This window comes from Leopardus geoffroyi, chromosome A3 (assembly GCF_018350155.1).
Source record: "Leopardus geoffroyi isolate Oge1 chromosome A3, O.geoffroyi_Oge1_pat1.0, whole genome shotgun sequence".
NCBI classification, from domain to species: Eukaryota; Metazoa; Chordata; class Mammalia; order Carnivora; family Felidae; genus Leopardus; species Leopardus geoffroyi.
The window spans coordinates 25552294-25570291 of NC_059336.1; positions in this window are offsets into that span (position 1 = coordinate 25552294).

Sequence of the window (17998 nt, forward strand, 5' to 3'; positions counted from 1 at the left end):
GGGTGGCTCAGTCGGTGAAGTGCCTGACTTTGGCTCAGGTCATGATCTCCTGGTTTGTGAGTTCAAGCCCTGTGTCGGGCTCTATGCTGAGCAGATTATGCTTCAGATCCTCTGTCCCCCTCTTTCTCTGCCTCTCCTCTGCTCATGCAACTGCTCTCTCTCAAAAATAAATAAAGTTTAAAAAAAGAAGTAAGAAGAACTGAATCGGTACTATGCATTTATTCAATGAGACACTGTGCTAAGCACTTTCAAGTTATTCATTTCACCCTTACAAATCCCGTCATGGGTAGGGACCACTGTGATCCCAGTATTTTGGATAGGAAACTGAGGAACAGAAAGGCTAAATGCCTGAGACCCCACAGCTAGACAGCTGTGGTGGTGGAGCCAGTCTTCAGATACTGGAATTTTGCTTCCTGTCTCATTCCAGCCTGCTTTGGTAAACCTGAGGAGGGTGGTTAGTGACCTGAGTGAGCAGTGAAGACTGCTCAGGGGAGAAATAACTTTAGGGGAGCCCAGCACTTCTTTGATTTTAAATTTACTGAGCATTTACTATGTGCATTTGCCGTGTATTGTCACATTAAAATTTTTTTTATTGTTTATTTATTTTTTTTTTTTAATTTTTTTTTCCACGTTTTTATTTATTTTTGGGACAGAGAGAGACAGAGCATGAACGGGGGAGGGGCAGAGAGAGAGGGAGACACAGAATCGGAAACAGGCTCCAGGCTCTGAGCCCTCAGCCCAGAGCCTGACGCGGGGCTCGAACTCACGGACCGCGAGATCGTGACCTGGCTGAAGTCGGACGCTTAACCGACTGCGCCACCCAGGCGCCCCATTTATTGTTTATTTTTGAGAGAGAGAGAGAGAGAGACAGCGCGAGTGGTGGAGGGGGCAGAGAGAGGGAGACACAGAACCCGAAGCAGGCTCCAGGCTCTGAGCTATCTCACAAAGTCGGACATGGGGCTCAGACTCACAAACTGCAAGACCAAGAACTGAGCCGAAGTCGGATGCTTAACTGACTGAGCTACCTGGATGCCCCTGTATTGTCACATTTAAATGTCACTTTGTGGAGGGTGCTGACTGGCTCAGTCGGAAGAGCATGTGACTCTTGATCTCTGGGTCGTGAGTTCAAGCCCTACATGGGGTGTAGAGATAACTTAAATAAATAAAACTTAACAAAAATAAATAGGGGTGCCTGAGTGGCTCAGTGGGTTAAGTGTCCGACTTCGGCTCGGGTCATGACCTCACGGTTTGTGAGTTCAAGTCCCCCGTCAGTCTTTGTGCTGACAGCTCAGAGCCTGGAGCCCGCTTTGGATTCTGTGTCTCCCTCTCTCTCTGCCCCTTCCCCACTCTCACTTTGCCTCTCTCTCAAAAATAAATAAACATCAAAAAAAATTTTTTTAAACAAATAAATAAATGTCATTCTGATCCTCTAGGTACCACAACTATCCCTATTTTATAGATGATGCAATGAGGCTCAGAAACAGGATCAGCTGCCCAAGGTCACATAGTGAGTGGCCCAAGAAAAATTTCAAGCAAGGCAGCAGGAATTTGGAATCCTAGCTCTTAATCCAGATAGGCAAACCCTAGACTTGGTGGGGACCCACCCTCATAGAGAGGTGCTTTTACTGCTTCCTGTCCATTTGGGACACCCACCCTGTGTCCCCAAGCTCCCAGGATAGGACCACGTACAGAGTACGCACAGAATGAACGTCTGTCAAGTGCCATTAATAACATTTGTCTAAATAGAACAGTCTAGGGGCACCTGGGTGGCTCAGTCGGTTAAGCGTCCGACTTCAGCTCAGGTCACGATCTCGCTGTCCGTGAGTTCAAGCGCCGCATCTGGCTCTGGGCTGATGGCTCGGAGCCTGGAGCCTGCTTCCGATTCTGTGTCTCCCTCTCTCTCTGCCCCTCCCCCGTTCATGCTCTGTCTCTCTCTGTCTCAAAAATAAATAAATGTTAAAAAAAAAAAAATAGAACAGTCTATGGAAACCAGAAGAAGGAATTAAAATTTAAGGAGGCTTTCCCATGTGGCAGGCACCTTATACAGGGCCATTTCATTCTCTCAGAGCCCTTTAGCCTTTTGTTTTATTATCCCCATTTTACAGATGAGGAAAGTAGGACCCAGAGAAGTGATGTGTTTGAGGTCACACGATGTTAGTGGAAGAGCCAGGGTTTGAGGCCAAGTCTGCCTGACCCCCAAACGGGTTCTTTTTCTATTGGCTGGGTCAGTGACTGAGAGGTAGGGGTGCAGAGATGGGATGGGCTCAAAAAATGGTGGATGGTATAATAATGGTAACAATTATTATTATCACCCTGTGTGAAATTGATGTATAATCCTCACATGAGGAGGGGCGCCTGGGTGGTTCAGTCAGTTAAGTGGCCGACTTCAGTTTAGGTCATGAGTTTGAGCCGTCTGTGGGTTCGAGCCCCACACCAGGCTCTGTGTGGACAGCTCAGAATCTGGAGCCTGCTTCTCTTTCTCTGCCCCTCCCTTGCTCACACACTCTCTCTCTCTCTCTCCAAAATAAATAAACATTAAAAAAAAATTTTTTTTAATCCTCACATGAGAAAGGGAAGAAAGTACTTGCCCCATTCTAGACTCCCATCTTTCTTCTGCCAGGGCTGGGGGGTCAGCCTGCCTAAGACCCTGCAGCCCTGGCTCTCTGCTGCCCTCTGCTGGCATCAGTCAGATGTGGTAGCCATGTGGAAACCATGTGGCCCCAGCATCATTAGTTGGCCTCCAGCTCATCAACAGTGTGGTTTTTGTTTTTGTTTTTGTTTTTGCCAGTGACCAATACTGGGCTGGTGGGGAACAGGGCTAGTGAGGCTCTCTAGGGACTCTGTGGGGGGCCCAGGACTGGTGAGGCTCTTAAGGGCCTCTGGTTCCTCCCTTGTGAAATGCTAAATTTGGGACTAAAAGCTCTCAGACGCGACTTTGACTCTGACTCTGTCTTCTGCCAAGTGTGACACCTTCCTGGTTCCTCATTATCTCGAGGAAGAAAGCCAAACCTGTTGCCCTGGTTCCTTTCCCTTTTACTTCCAGCCTCTGAAACCTTCTTGCTACTCACCTGAGCATTATCAAAACCCAGTTTGAACCATTATCATCCCCCTTCAAGTTTTATTTTTTTGCTGGGGGGCTAGAATTAGAGCCCCAGGACGCTTGTCTGGTTTAAGAGTAAAAACCCTCTCTTAATCCCCACTCAACAAAACACATCCAACAGCAAATGTCCTTCTCCCTGAGATGGTTGTTTAATCTTGCTCTCTCCTCTTCTGCTTGATTTCTATGTCAGGGCTCAGACCTTGGCTCATTTTTCTTCTATCTCTGTTCTCTTCCTAGGTTATCTTCCATCATCACACACTTTCAACTGCTGTTGACTCTCTCTGACCTCCTGCACCTAAGACTTTAGCAAGTCTTATCCATCTTTCCTCCTCAATACTTCTTATTTAGATTTATTCCTCTCCATCACCACTGTAGCCACTCCCTAGACCCAGTAGCCACCATCTGCCATATGGCAACTACAACAGCCTCTGTGCAGATTGGATTTTCCAAAGATGATCATCATAATAGCTCCCATCCCATGTACTCTTCTAGAATCTTCTCATTCTTCCATCAAGAGGTGGAGTCAAATTCCCCTCCTCTTAAATTTGGGAGGACACTTGTGACTGTCTTGACCAATAGAGCACAACAGAAATGATGTTATGTAACTTTACAGCCTAGATCATAAGAACACCATGACCTTCCACCTTGCTTCCTTGGGACACATGATCTTGCACCCCAACCACCATGCTGTGGGGAAGCCCAACAGCGCTTGAAGAGGAACAGAAGCCCCTAGGCCCCAGCCCCATCTGGCCTCCCAGCCAAGAGTCCATATCAATTGGCTAGGCATGTGAATGAGCTGTCTTGAAAATAGATCTTCCACTCTCCAGAAAAGCCACTGCATCTATGCTATGTGAGATAGAGATGAGCAGTCCGCACTGAGCTCTGCCTCAGTTGCGGAGACTAACACAATTGACTGCCACTGTTTTAAGCCTCTGAGTGGGGTTGTGTTTTACACAGTAATATATAGTTTTTTAAATGGTCTCCTTGCAGGGCGCCTGCGTGGCTCAGTTAAGCGTCCGACTTTGGCTCAGGTCATGATCTTATAGTTCATGGGTTTGAGCCCCGTGTCAGGCTCTGTGCTGACAGCTCAGAGCCTGGACCCTGCTTCGGATTCTGTGTCTTCCTCTCTCTGCCCATCCCCCAGTCACACTCTGGCTTTCTTTCTTGCTCAAAAATAATAAACATTTTTTAAAATTAAAAAAAATACATAAGTAAAATGAAAATCTAACTAAACCATGGTGATAGTTATATAAGTCTGTAAGTATATTAAAACCAGGCTTTCAGCACAGATCCTGACCCATGACTTGAACCCATAACTCCAAGGTTACAACCTGAGCCAAAATTTCACACTTAACTGACTGAGCCACCCAAGTACCCCTATATTTTCTTTTTTTAAAAGAATTAAAAAAAATGTAATGTTTATGCATTTTTAAGAGAGAGAGTGAGAGACAGAGTGTGAGCAGAGGAGGGGCAGAGAGAGAGGGAGACACAGAATCTGAAGCAGGCTCCAGGCTCTGAGCTATCAGCACAGAGACAGATGCGAGGCTCGAACTCACGAACGGCGAGATCATAACCTGAGCTGAAGTCCAATGCTTAACTGACTGAGCCACCCAGATGCCTCTCTCTTTTTTTAAATATTTTATTTTTAAATAATCTCTACACCCAACATGTGGCTTGAACTCACAGCCCTGACATCAAGAGTCACGCGCTCTACCAACTAAGGCAGCCAGGCACCCCTCGCTTTATATTTTCATCATCTCTAAAAGGAACTCTTTACCACTTGGCAATCCTTCTCCCCTCCTCCCCGTCCATTCCCTAGGCAACCACTCGTCTATCTTCTATGTCTGTAGATTTGCCTATTCCATACATTTGCCTATTCCTTTCATATAAGTGCAATCACGCAATATGTGATCTTTTGGGATTCACTTCTTTCACTTAACATAATGTTTTTGAGGTTTATCCATGTTGTAGCATGTATCAGTACTTCATTCTTTCTTATTACTTAATAATAATCTATTGTGTGATTAGACCACATTTTTTAGACCACATTTTAAAAAAATTTATTTATTTTGAGAGAGAGAGAGAGAGAGAGCATAGGTGGGGGGAGGAGCAGAGAGAGAGAGGGACAGAGAGAGAATCCCAAGCAGGCTCTGCACTGCCAGCTCAGAGTCCAATGTGGGGCTAAAAACCGTGAGATCTTGACCTGAGCCAAAGTCAGATGCATAACCAACTGAGCCATCCGTCCAGGTGCTCCTATTTTTGTTTTTATCTTTGGAAAAAATGTTTTTTTCTTTTTATATAGAGAGAAAGTGGGTGAGGGAGGGGCAGAAAAAGAGGGAGAGAGAGAATCTGTTAAATTTTTTTTTAATGTTGGGGCGCCTGGGTGGTTCAGTTGGTTAAGTGTCAGACTTCCGCTCACGTCATGATCTCTCAGTTCCTGAGTTCGGCCTCCATTTAAAAAAAATTTTTTTTTTTTTTTAACATTTATTTATTTTTGAGACAGAGAGAGACAGAGAATGAACAGGGGGAGGGGCAGAGAGAGAGGGAGACACAGAATCCGAAACAGGCTCCAGGCTCTGAGCTGTCAGCACAGAGTCCGACGCGGGGCTCAAACTCACGGACCGTGAGATCATGACCTGAGCCGAAGTCGGACGCTTAACCAACCAAGCCACCCAGGCGCCCCCCCCCCCAAATTTTTTTTAATGTTTAAAAGAGAGAGAGAGAGAGTGCACATATGTGCGCAAGAGGGGGAAGGGCAGAGAGAGAGAAGGAGAGAGAGAATCCCGAGTAGGCCCCTTGCTGTTAGCACAGAGCCTGATGTGGGCTCCATCTGACAAACCATGAGATCATGAGCTGAAATCAAGAGTTGGATGCTTAACTGACTGAGCCCCCCAAGTGCCCCTGTTTTGTTTTGTTTTTTTAAGTAGGCTCCATGCCCAACATGGGGCTTGAACTCACAACCCTGTGATTAAGAGTTCCTTTCTGTACCAACTGAGCCAGCCAGCCACCCTGGATAGACCACATTTTGGTTATCCATTCATCAGTTGAGGGACATTTGGGTTGTTTCCACCTTTTGGCAATAATAATAATCATTGTCATAATAATAATGCTGTGAACAATTGTGTATAAATTTTTGTGAGGTCAAATATTTTCATTTCTCTCAGGTATATACCTAAGAGTAGAATAACTGGGTCCTTTGATAACCCTATATTTAACATTTAAGGAGCTGCCTAACTATAAAACTAGAATCACTTGTTTAAAAATTTTTTTTCTCAGAAATAAAATAAAATAAAATAAAATATTTTTCAGGGCGGTGTTGCCTGGGTGGCTCAGTCAGTTGAGCATCCAACTCTTGCTTTTGGCTCAGGTCATGATCTCCTGGTTTGTGGGTTCAAGCCCCACATCGGGCTTTGTGCTGACAGCTTGGAGACTGTTTCCAATTCTCTGTCTCCCTCTCTCTTCCCCTCCCCTGCTTGCACTCTCTATCAAAAATAAACATTAAAAATTTTTTTAAGGGGCGCCTGGGTGGCTCAGTCGGTTGAGCGTCCGACTTTGCTCAGGTCACGATCTCACGGTCCGTGAGTTCGAGCCCCGCATCAGGCTCTGTGCTGACAGCTCAGAGCCTGGAGCCTGCTTCCGATTCTGTGTCTCCCTCTCTCTCTGGCCCTCCCCCCGTTTATGCTCTGTCTCTCTCTGTCTCAAAAATAAATAAATGTTAAAAAAAAATAAAAAAAATAAAAAAATAAAATTTTTTTAAGTAATAAAAAATTTAAAAAAAATTTTTAAAGTAAACTCTACCCTCAACACGGTGCTCAAACTTATAACCCCAAGATCCAGAGTTCTGCGCTCTTCTGACTGAGCCAGCCAGGTGCCCCACACATGGCTCTTTTCTTTCTTTCTTTCTTTTGTTTGTTCGTTCTTTCTTTCTTTCTTTTTTTGTTTATTTTGAGAGAGAGGAAGTATGCACGTGAGCAGGGGAGAGCAGAGATAGGGAGAGAGACAGAGAGCGAGGGCTCTGCACTGCCAGCATAGAGCTCGACATGGGGTTTGAACCCACAAACTGTGAGATCATGACCTGAGCCAAAGTCGGACACTTAACCGACTGAGCCACCCAAGCCTCCAGGTGAATAGGTTTTTTTTCTTTTCTTTTTTTAAAATTTTATTTATTTTGAGAGTGTAAGAGAGAGCCCAAGTAGGGGAGGGGCAGAGAGAGAGAGCAAGAGCAAGAATGAGAGAGAGAGAGAGAGAGAGAGCGAGTGCACTGTCAGCTTGGAGCCCGATGTCGGGCTTGAATCCATGAACCGTGAGATCATGACCTGAGCCAAAACCAAAAGTTAGACGTTTAACCAACCACACAACCCAGGCACCCCTCTTTTTTTCTTTTTTTAAATTTAAGTACAATAAAACCTTGGTTTGCGAGCATAATTTGTTCCAGAAACATGCTTGTAATCCAAAGCAATTTTATATCAACCGAATTCCCCCATAAGAAATAATGGAAACTCAGATGATTCATTTCACAACCCAAAAATATTCATATAAAAATGATTACCATACTATAATATAATACAAAATAATAAAGAAAATACAAACTGTAAAGAAAAATAAACAAATTAACCTGCACTTACCTTTGAAAAACTTTGTGGCTGGTGTGAGGGAGATGAGAGAGGAGGCTTACTGTGTAGGACGACTTTCACTATCACTGACAGAATCACTGCTCTCTGTTGGCTTAACGGAATCTTTTTCTTTTCGTGCAACTTTAAAAAGGAACTTATCCAATGACACTTGCTTTTGCTTCCTTTTGAGGATTTCTGGGAAATGTGACATAGCATTGATGATCACCCACAATCCTACAGCGAGAGAGGGGGAGAGAGAGAGAGAGAGAGAGAGAGAGAGAGAGAGAGAAGAACCATTGGCTCAGTTATGATCATGTGACGTTTGACATCACACAGGTACAACTCGTCTTGCAAGACATCGTTTGTCAAGTTAAAATTTATTAGAAGTGATTGCTCATCTTGTGGAACGCACACAGAAGAAGTCACTTGACATCCAAGGTTTTACTGTAATCTCTATGCCCAAGGTGGGGCTGGAATTCACAGCCCTGAGATCAAGAGTTGCCTGCTCTACTGGCTGAGCCAGCCAGGGCCCCCAAACTTTTAATGATTAAAACAGTTTTAAATTTACCAAAAATAATGAGAATATTACAGAGAGTTCCCATACATTTCACGTCAAGTTTTCCTTATTAACAATATCTTATATTAGTATGGTACATTTGTCACAATTAACCAATGTTGATACATTATTAGTATCTAAAGTTCATACTTTATTCAGATTTCCTTAGTTTTTGCCTAATGTCTTTTTCTGTTCCATCATCCTCCAGGATACTACACTACATTTAGTTGTCATGTCTCTTTAGGCTCCTCTTGGGTGTGGCAGTTTCTCAGACTTTCCTTATTTTTGATGACCTTGACAGTTTTGAGAACTAGTTATGTATTTTGTAGAATGTCACTCTATTAGGATTTGTCTGATGTTTTTCTCATGATTAGACTTAGGTTATAGTCTTTTTTGTTGTTTTATTTTATTTTTTTGTTTTTAATGTTTATATATTTTTGAGACAGAGAGAGAGAGAGACAGAGTATGAGTGAGGGAGGGGCAGAGAGAGAGGGAGACACAGAACCTGAATCAGGCTCCAGGCTCTGAGCTGTCAGCACAGAGCCTGACTCAGGGCTCATACCCATGAGCTGTGAGATCATGACCTGAGCCAAAATAGGTTGCTTAATCAACTGAACCACCCAGACACCCCAGATTATAGATTTTTTAAAGAAAGACCAAAAGACAGATTATCTACAAAAGGAAGGAGTATTTGACTGACAGCAAACCTGTCAATGGCTTCAATGGAAGACCGAGAAGACAGGGCTGAGGGAACATGCTGAGGGAAAATCTGCCAACCGAGAATTCCCACTCGGTGAGATTATTTTTCAAGAACAGCATAAAATAAAAACACTTTCAGGTAAAGAAAAGCAGAGATTTTCGTGTCTTTGGCGCTTTCCTTTCTTCTCCCCTTTGGGCTGTGCCTCATCCAGTGCCAGCTGGTCTGGGAATCCCGGTTTGCTACTGTGTGTGGTTAGTGGGATCAAAGGATACAGTATGGATTTTGGAGGAGGGCATCGCTGCTGGGCCTCAAAGAGAACCCAGGTAGACATCTACAGCCTTGGGTCTCTTCATCTGTATGATTTACTGTTGGCAGAAAGCAGATTTTGAGTGGACCGGGAGTGGTAAAGGGCTGGTGGGGAGCACTGTGAGCCACAGGGCAGTAGGTACATTGACTGCAGCCTGATCTGCCTGGTCTGTCCTGTACCAGGAGTTTCTCAACTACGGAGCTGGATACAGGCTTCTTGAAAACCATTGACCCTGTGCTTTCTTGAGAAAGGGGAATTAATAGTTTTTGTTGAATCAGTCTCACGAGGCTTTTATGTAACTTGAGGACTGTCTAGAGACCTGTGCCTGTTTTGAAGAATCAAGGATTACTGTTGTTTGTTTTTTTTTTTTTAATTTTTAAATGTTTATGTATTCTTGTGAGAGAGAGACAGAGCACGAGTGGGGGAGGGCCAGAGAGAGAGGGAGACAGAATCTGAGGCAGGCTCCAGGCTCTGACCTGTCAGCACAGAGTCTGATGCAGGGCTTGAACCCACGAACCATGAGATCATGACCTGAGCTGAAGTCAGACGTTTAGCTGACTGAGCTACCCAGGAGCCCCAAGGATTATTGTCAAACTTTGGTAAAATTTCTAGCTTGTATCTTTCCTATCTGGAGAAAGAAAATAAAATTCTTTAAATCTAAAAAGGGAGAGAGAGACAAAAAGAAACTTTACCATTAGTCTGCCCTTTTTCACTGTGGAAAATTCTAAAGGATATAATTCAGAGAGAAGGAAAATAATCCCAGAAGAAAGTTCTGAGATGTAAGAAAGAGCAAAAAGCAGAGAAAACACGTAGGTAACTCTGAAAGAATGTTCACTGTGTAAGGCAATGATGATATCTAATTTGTGGGATTAAGGGGAAAAAAATGAGCACCAAAATGCTAGATAAATGCAACAAATAATTTGGGAGAGAGTCATAGAAACAATAGAGTTAATACAATGAGAGAATATAACTTCCAATAGTAGAAAGAGAAGAGTCCATTTGTAAGATGTTTAAAAAATAGCAAATATAAACAATAGCTTGTTTAAGATTCATACATACACATTACCACTGCAATAAAATACAAGGACGTGAGTATAACAGAATTCATTAGTGGTAGTCACTGGATGTGGGAAGGGGGAATGTGATCAGGGAGGGGGGTCAGAGGCCTCAGATGAATTGATCGTGTTCTGTTCTTTATTTTAGTATGTATGTATATATGCACATATTTATTTATGATCATGTTCTATTCTTTATTATTTATTTATTTATTTAAAAAAAATTTTTTTTTCAACGTTTATTTTATTTTTGGGACAGAGAGAGACAGAGCATGAACGGGGGAGGGGCAGAGAGAGAGGGAGACACAGAATCGGAAACAGGCTCCAGGCTCTGAGCCATCAGCCCAGAGCCTGACGCGGGGCTCGAACTCACGGACCGCGAGATCGTGACCTGGCTGAAGTCAGACGCTTAACCGACTGCGCCACCCAGGCGCCCCATCATATTCTATTCTTTAAACTGCATGCTGGGTGCATGATTATTTTCTTCCTATTCTTTGTACATTAGCAAGATGTTTTAATTACTTTAAATTTATTTATTTATTTATTTATTTAATGTTTATTATTTTTGAGAGAGAAAGTGCGAGTGGGGGAGGGGCAGGGAGAGAGAGGGACAGAAGATCTGAAGCCGGCTCTGCACTGACAGAAGAGAGCCCGAGCGGGGCTTGAACCCACAAACCACAAGATGGTGACCTGAGCCGAAGTCAGACACTTAACCAAATGAGCCACCTAGGCGCCCCTCAATATTTTTAATACTTAAGAAAATTAAATGTAATCCTATCAAACCAACCGTGTTAGTTCTCCACTGAAACCCTCCAGTATCCTCTAGCTTGGAATAAAATCTCGGTGTATTTCCTTGTCTCAGAGGATCTGCATTGTTTGGCTCCTGTGACCTCTCCGCACCTTCTCCCTTGGTTTTAAGCTAGAGCCATCCAACGAAGCCAAGGTCTTTCCTACCTGAAGACCTTCGCACGGACCCTTTCCTCCAGGCATAATTGGTTCCTTGTCAATTTTTAGGTTTTAGATTGAATATACCTCCTTCCCTGACTACCTCCCAGAAGGTTGTCTTGCCTCTTGTTATCCTCTATTATTGTCCTCTGTTTATTTGTTTTCTTCAGGCACACATCAGTTTGATAATTATTTTATTTATTTCGTTTGTTTGTTTAAGAAAGACTCCCCCATTAGACCATGTATTCCACTAGGGCAGGACTGTATACATCTTATTTATTTATTTAGAATGAGTGGGGAAGAGGGGCAGAGAAAGAGAGAGAGAGAGAGGGAGAGACTCTCAGGTAGGTCTCGATCCCACAACCCTGGGATCATGACGTGAGCTGGAATCAAGAGTTGGATACTCATGTGACTGAGCCACCCAAACGCCCCTATTTATTTTTAAGTAGACTCCACACCCAGTGTGGGACTTGAATTCATGACCCTGAGATTAACAATCACATACTGTACTGACTGAGTCAGCCAGGTGCCCTAGGACTGTACATATCTTGTCCATGGTCTATCCCCAATACATAGCATAGCACCTGCCTTAGAGTTGGGACTGAGTAAATATTTTTGAATGAATAAATAAATGAATTGATGTCAGATTGAGAGAGGAGGCCCAGGAAGTGTTTGTTTTATTAGAAAGTATGTGATTTTCCAGGGTGCATGGTTGCGTCAGTCCATTAAGCTATTGACTCTTGATTTCGGCTGAGGTCATGATCTCGTAGTTGTGAGACGAAGCCCCACGTTGAACCCTGCATGGGCTCTGTGCTGAGTGTGGAGCTTGCTTGGGATTCTCTCTCTGTGTCCTTCCCCTGCTTGAGTGGGCGCTCTCTCTCTTAAAAATAAGTAAATAAACTTAAAAAAAAAAACAGAGGGGCGCCTGGGTGGCTCAGTCGGTTAAGCATCCAACTTTAGCTCAAGTCATGATCTTGCTGTCTGTGAGTTCAAGCCCTGTGTCGGGCTCTGTGCTGACAGCTCAGAGCCTGGAGCCTGCTTCAGATTCTGTGTCTCCCTCTCTCCCTCTGACCCTTCCTCACTCATGCTCTGTCTCTCAAAAATGAATAAATGTTAAAAAAAAAAAAAGATGTGATTTTCCACACCTACCCTAGCCCCACTAAACAAAATTTGTTGAATAAGTTAAAGTAAGATGCAAAGAGGGGCACCTGGGTGGCTCAGTCAGTTAAGTGTCTGACTTCTGCTCGGGTCATGATCTCATTGTCTGAGTTCGAGCCCTGCGTTGGGCTCTGTGCTGACAGCTGAGAGCCTGGGGCCTGCTTCAGATTCTGTGTCTCCCTCTCTCTCTGCCCCTCCCCGTTCTCTCTCTCTCTCTCTCTCTCTCTCAAAAATAAACAAAAAAATTAAACTAAAGTAAGAAAGAAAGAATTCCAGCTGTGGATGGCATTCTTTTAAGTAGAAACCAGAACTCTGTTCTGCTGTATCATTCATTCATCAAACATTACTGGACTTTTACTCTTTACAGGTCTTGTTCTGGGGGTTTAATGGTGGGCAGTGCAGGGCCTGCCCTAACAGTGGCAGATCACTGGGTCCTGCCTAAAGACATGAGGTGCTGAATTCAGCTCTTCTCCCAGACTTCAGCCTGGAAGACCATCTCTCTATCTTGCAGGGACCTAAGCTTCTTTTCCTCTCCCTCACCAAGCGTTCATTCATTCACTCACTAATTCATTCATTTACTTAAGAGATATTTATAGTGCCAGGCACTATGCTAGGTGCTGGGATTATAGCAATAAACCAGGTAGATAGAGTTCCTGCCCTCACTGGGTGTCCAGTCTAGTGAAGAGACAGGTGATAGTCCGGTAAACAAACGCGTGAAGCATGGAGTACAAATTGTTATGAGTGCCATGAAGAAAATGAACAGGATGGTTGTGGGAGAATTACATTTTTTCTCAGCTTTAATTTGAACAAGCATTTTAAGGAGGCAGACGGAGTCTCCTGCACTGAGACAGGAAGATTAAAAAGTGTGTGAGTTCCCTCTCCCTACCTTGGCATGGGTGGTGGGTGTGGCCTTTTACCTGGAATGGGCTGCCTTGTGGAGAGGTGAGGTCCCCATTAGTGGAGGCATCCAAGCTCAGGCTAGAGGCAGAGCTCTCAGGGATACTCTAAAGGGGCTTCTTGCTTAGGGTAGGGTGGGGGAATTGGAGTTGGTGACATCTGATGGGTCCTCCTTTTTTTTTAATGTTTATTTATTTATTTAAAAAATTTTCTTTAATGTTTATTTTTTAGAGAGACAGAGAGCAAGCAGGGGAGGGGCAGAGAGAAAGAGAGAAAAAGAGAGAAAGAGGGGGAGACACAGAATCTGAAGCAGGCTCCAGGCACTGAGCTGTCAGCCAGAGTCTGATGCAGCACTCGAACTCATGAATTGTGAGATCATGACCTGAGCCGAAGTTGGACACTTAACCAACTGAGCCACCAAGGCACCCCAGATGGATCCTCCTTCTAATCACCAAGACTCGAAGATACTAACATACATTTGCCCTAAGTTCCACATGCCTACATTCTGTGCATCTGACTTTGACTAGGATCCTAGGTAGCTCAGTAGAAAGGGCCAAAGCTTTGGAATTAGAAATAACTTGGTTCATATTCAGGTTCTGCTGTTTATTTAGCTGTATGACTTTGGACAAATCCTGTTCCCTCTCTGAGCCTTGGTTTTTCCCTCTGCAAAATGGAGATGATAATGCCTGTCTTAGAAGGCTGCGTTGTAGATTATAAGGGAAGCACTTGGTTTGGTTTCCATCCCACAGGGCTCCATGGACTCTTAGACATTGGAAGCCTTTCAACCTCCAATAAGCTCCAAACCTATCCTGGGGTCCAGTATGGTGTCACAGTGAACCCTGGGGCCAGACTGACTGAGCTTATCACTTTATGTTCCTGAGCCTCAGTTTCCTCATCTGCCTAATGGGGATAACAACAGGACCTACTTCCTAGGTTGTCTTGAAGATTGAAGGAGATGATCTATGGAAAGCAGTTACGTTAAGCAGTGGGTCATGTAAACTTGCATTATTGCTGCCATCATTGGGTCTGCTTCCTGCCTTGGAGCCCGTGCATAGAGACCTCTCTACTTGACTAGGACCCCAGACTCTAGGTCCAAGGGGTTGAGCCTGCAGGGCCTTCAGTGGTAACTTGAGACTAGTAAACTGGGCAACTCCCCTTCCTCTTTCCTTTGCCCTTTCTCCTCTCATCCCTTGGGGCTGAACTGGTTTCCTCTGGGAGCTCTGCCCTGGGGTTTGGTGGGGAGCCAGGCTTGTGTGTGTGTGTGTGTGTGTGTGTGTGTGTGTGTGTGTGTGTGTTTGGAAGGATAATTTCTGAGCCACAGCAGCAGAGAGACATCAGCTGACCACAGTGGTATTCCTCCAGGGAATTGGTACAGGGTTCCTGGGGGCAGGCTGACTGGGTCACAGCTGATCGGCATTGCCCATACTTTGTGATCACAGACACACAGACACACAGACACACACACACACACACACACACACACACACACTCACACATATGCACATAAAACACCTATGCACATACTCATATATATACACACACACATACACATGTACATATACACATGCATACATCACTCTTTTTTTCTGGCTCTACATCCTCTTCCTTCTCTGCTAGCCTCCTTTTATTCTGTACACATTCACCCTTCTTCCTCCCTTTCCATTATAACCATTGAAAATAGTCCCCTAGGGGAGGAATTCTGTATTAGGGCTCTTTCTCACCAAGTTTGTCTGGGGCTCATTAAGTCTTTTTTAAGCAGGGCAATACGTGGGGGGACTTTTAAGGATCTGGCTCCAGGCTTTGGTCCTGGGAGAGGAGTCTGGTCTCTTGCCTCCTGCTTGATCCCTCCTCCTCTCCCTCCCTACCTTCTGAGTGAAGCTTCCAAAGGCCAAGTAAGATGTAGTTCTCATTTATCATAAGTGTTTACTTTTGTCAGTAACTTACTTTTGTAAGTGTCCCTAATTTTCTCAGGTGGTTTCATCATCTTTAGAGCATAAAAGTCATACTTAAAAAAATTTTTTTTTAAATTTATTTTGAGAGAGAGAGAGCATGAGCAGGGGAGGGGCAGAGAGAGAGGGAGAGAGAAGATCCTAAGCAGACTCTGAGCTATCAGTGCAGAGCCCCACATAGGGCTTGAACCCATGAACCATTGAGAGCATGACCTGAGCTGAAATCAAGAGTCAGATGCTTAACCGACTGAGCCACCCAGGTGCCCCTAAAAGTCATACTTTTAAAATAGCGATGCGTAGGGGCACTTGGCTGGCTCAGTTGGAGGAGCATGTGACTCTTGATCTCGGGGTTGTGAGTTTAAGCCCCACATTGGGTGCAGAGATTGCTAAAAAAAATAAACTTAAAAAAATATCAGTGCATAACACTATATTTCCTTCTTTCTTCCTCCCATCCTTTCTTCCTCTCACTTTGTTTGTTTTTCATATTTATTGAATATCATACATATGTCAGACCCTGTGTGTGTGTGTGTGTGTGTGTGTGTGTGTGTTAGTTGTGTCTTTTCTTTTTTAAAAGAAAATTTCAAAGTTTATGTATCTTTGAGAAAGAGCGAGAAAGAGCAGAGGAGGGGCAGAAAGAGAGAGAGAGAGAATCCCAAGCAGGCACTGAACCATTAGTGCCAAGCCTGATGAAGGGCTCAAACTCAGGAACAGTGAGTTCATGACCCGTGTGGAAATCGAAAGTTGGCTGTTTAACCAATTGAGCCACCCGGTGACCCTAGTTGTGTGTCTTTCTGTTTTGATACTTATCACTCTAAATTAAAGCTATTTGATGCCTGTTTTCTAAGATAATTATAACTCATTTTTTGAATGCTTACTATGTACAGGAATTGTGCTAAGCAGTTTGCTGGCATTATTTATTTATCCCTTATAATAATCCCAAGGATAGTAATTTTAATATTATCATTTTACAGATTATGAAATGGAAAGCTAAGGGGGTTAAACAAGTTATTTAGGACCATAGAGATAGAAAATGGAAAAGTTCTTCACCACCTTGGGATCCTGCCTCTCAGTGGGCTGTGTGTCCTGTGAGGTGAGCCCCTGTCTATCTTGTTTACAACTACCTGTTTACAACTATCTTGTTGTAACTTAGTGCTTGTATACCTAGCACTATGTCTAGCATATAGGGGGTATTCAATAAGTATTGTTGAATGAATGAATTGTAAGCTTGTTCTTTGCTGCTATGTGGCTGTGGGAGTGAATGGGTTTGGAAACCAGACAGAGTCAAGTTGGAATAGATGTCTATTCTTACTAGTGCTGTGTCTCAATTTCCTCATCTATAAAATGGGAATAATATACACGGCTGTGCAGGATGTGTGAGATTTAAATAACAAAGTCTATAAATCAGCTAGCTCATATGCCAATGTACAGCAAGCTGAATAAATGACATCTATGTATTATATGTACGTGTATATATAATACATATGTATTATGTATGTGGCCTCAGTGGGTTTTCAGTGGTATGGAGCCATTCCCTTATAGTTGGGACAGTTGGGTTGGTCTATAGTTATTTGCAAACATAAATTTTCTGTGGACAACTTGTGTATGTACCTGTTTTCTTGTGAGTTTCCTTTTTCCCTTGATCGTATCTACCTGAAGGTGCAGAGAGTCTATATTATGATGTGGCCCTAAGGATTTATTGCCCAACACGTCCCTGCTAGGAGTGAAAGCTGGAGATGAGGGGCAGATATGAAGGCTGGGTGAGGTGTGTGATTTAGGAGGGGGGATTTTTCTGGTAATGATCCCACTTCACCTCTGTATTTGGCAGCTGTTTGGCAGTGGTTCACGGCCTAGTCTCTGGTGTCAACAAGTCAAGGTTTGAGTCCCAGCTCTGCCCTACTCACAAATGTGTGACGGGGGGCCAGTTAGACCTTCTAAATCCAAGTTTTCCCTTCTGTGTAATGGGAGTGTCCTTGACTGTAGCTACTCCGCGAGGCTGCTGTGATGTTGGGATAACACAGGAACATACTCGGATAGACCTGGCCAATGGTAAAGCGTTCAGTAAATAAAAACTGCCATATTGATTGCGCAGAAGCCACAGTTTACAATGCATTTTCGCATTGATTTAATCCTGACACAAACTCCATGAGGTAGGGATTATTGGGACCCCCATTTCAAAGATAAAGACACTGAAGCCCAGAGAAGTGAAGTGACGAGATCAAAGTTGACATAGAGCTAACAGAGCGATGTCCAAACCCAGAGCCCCACCTTCCAGCCCTGTTTCCTCACATCAGGAATTCTGGGTTCTCCTCCAACCAGGTCTCTCAGTGTGGGACTTCAGGCTTTTCTCTATTCGACTTTTTTTTTTTTTTAACATTTATTTATTATTGAGAGAGAGACACAGAGCGTGAGCAGGGGAGGGGTAGAGAGAGGGGAAGACACAGAATCTGAAATAGGCTCCAGGCTCTGAGCTGTCAGCACAGAGCCCGACGCGGGGCTTGAACTCACAGACAGTGAGATCATGACCTGAACCGAAGTCGGTCGCCCAACCAACTGAGCCACCCAGGCGCCCCAACCCTATTCGACTCTTAACAGAACAAGGGGTTAATCTCTTAAACTCCCAATTTCGACGTGCGGACCCTGTCCACCACCTCCCCAAGACCTAAGCAGAGACTGCAGCGTGCTCATCCCGGTGGGCGGGACCCGTCAGCTTTAGAAGCC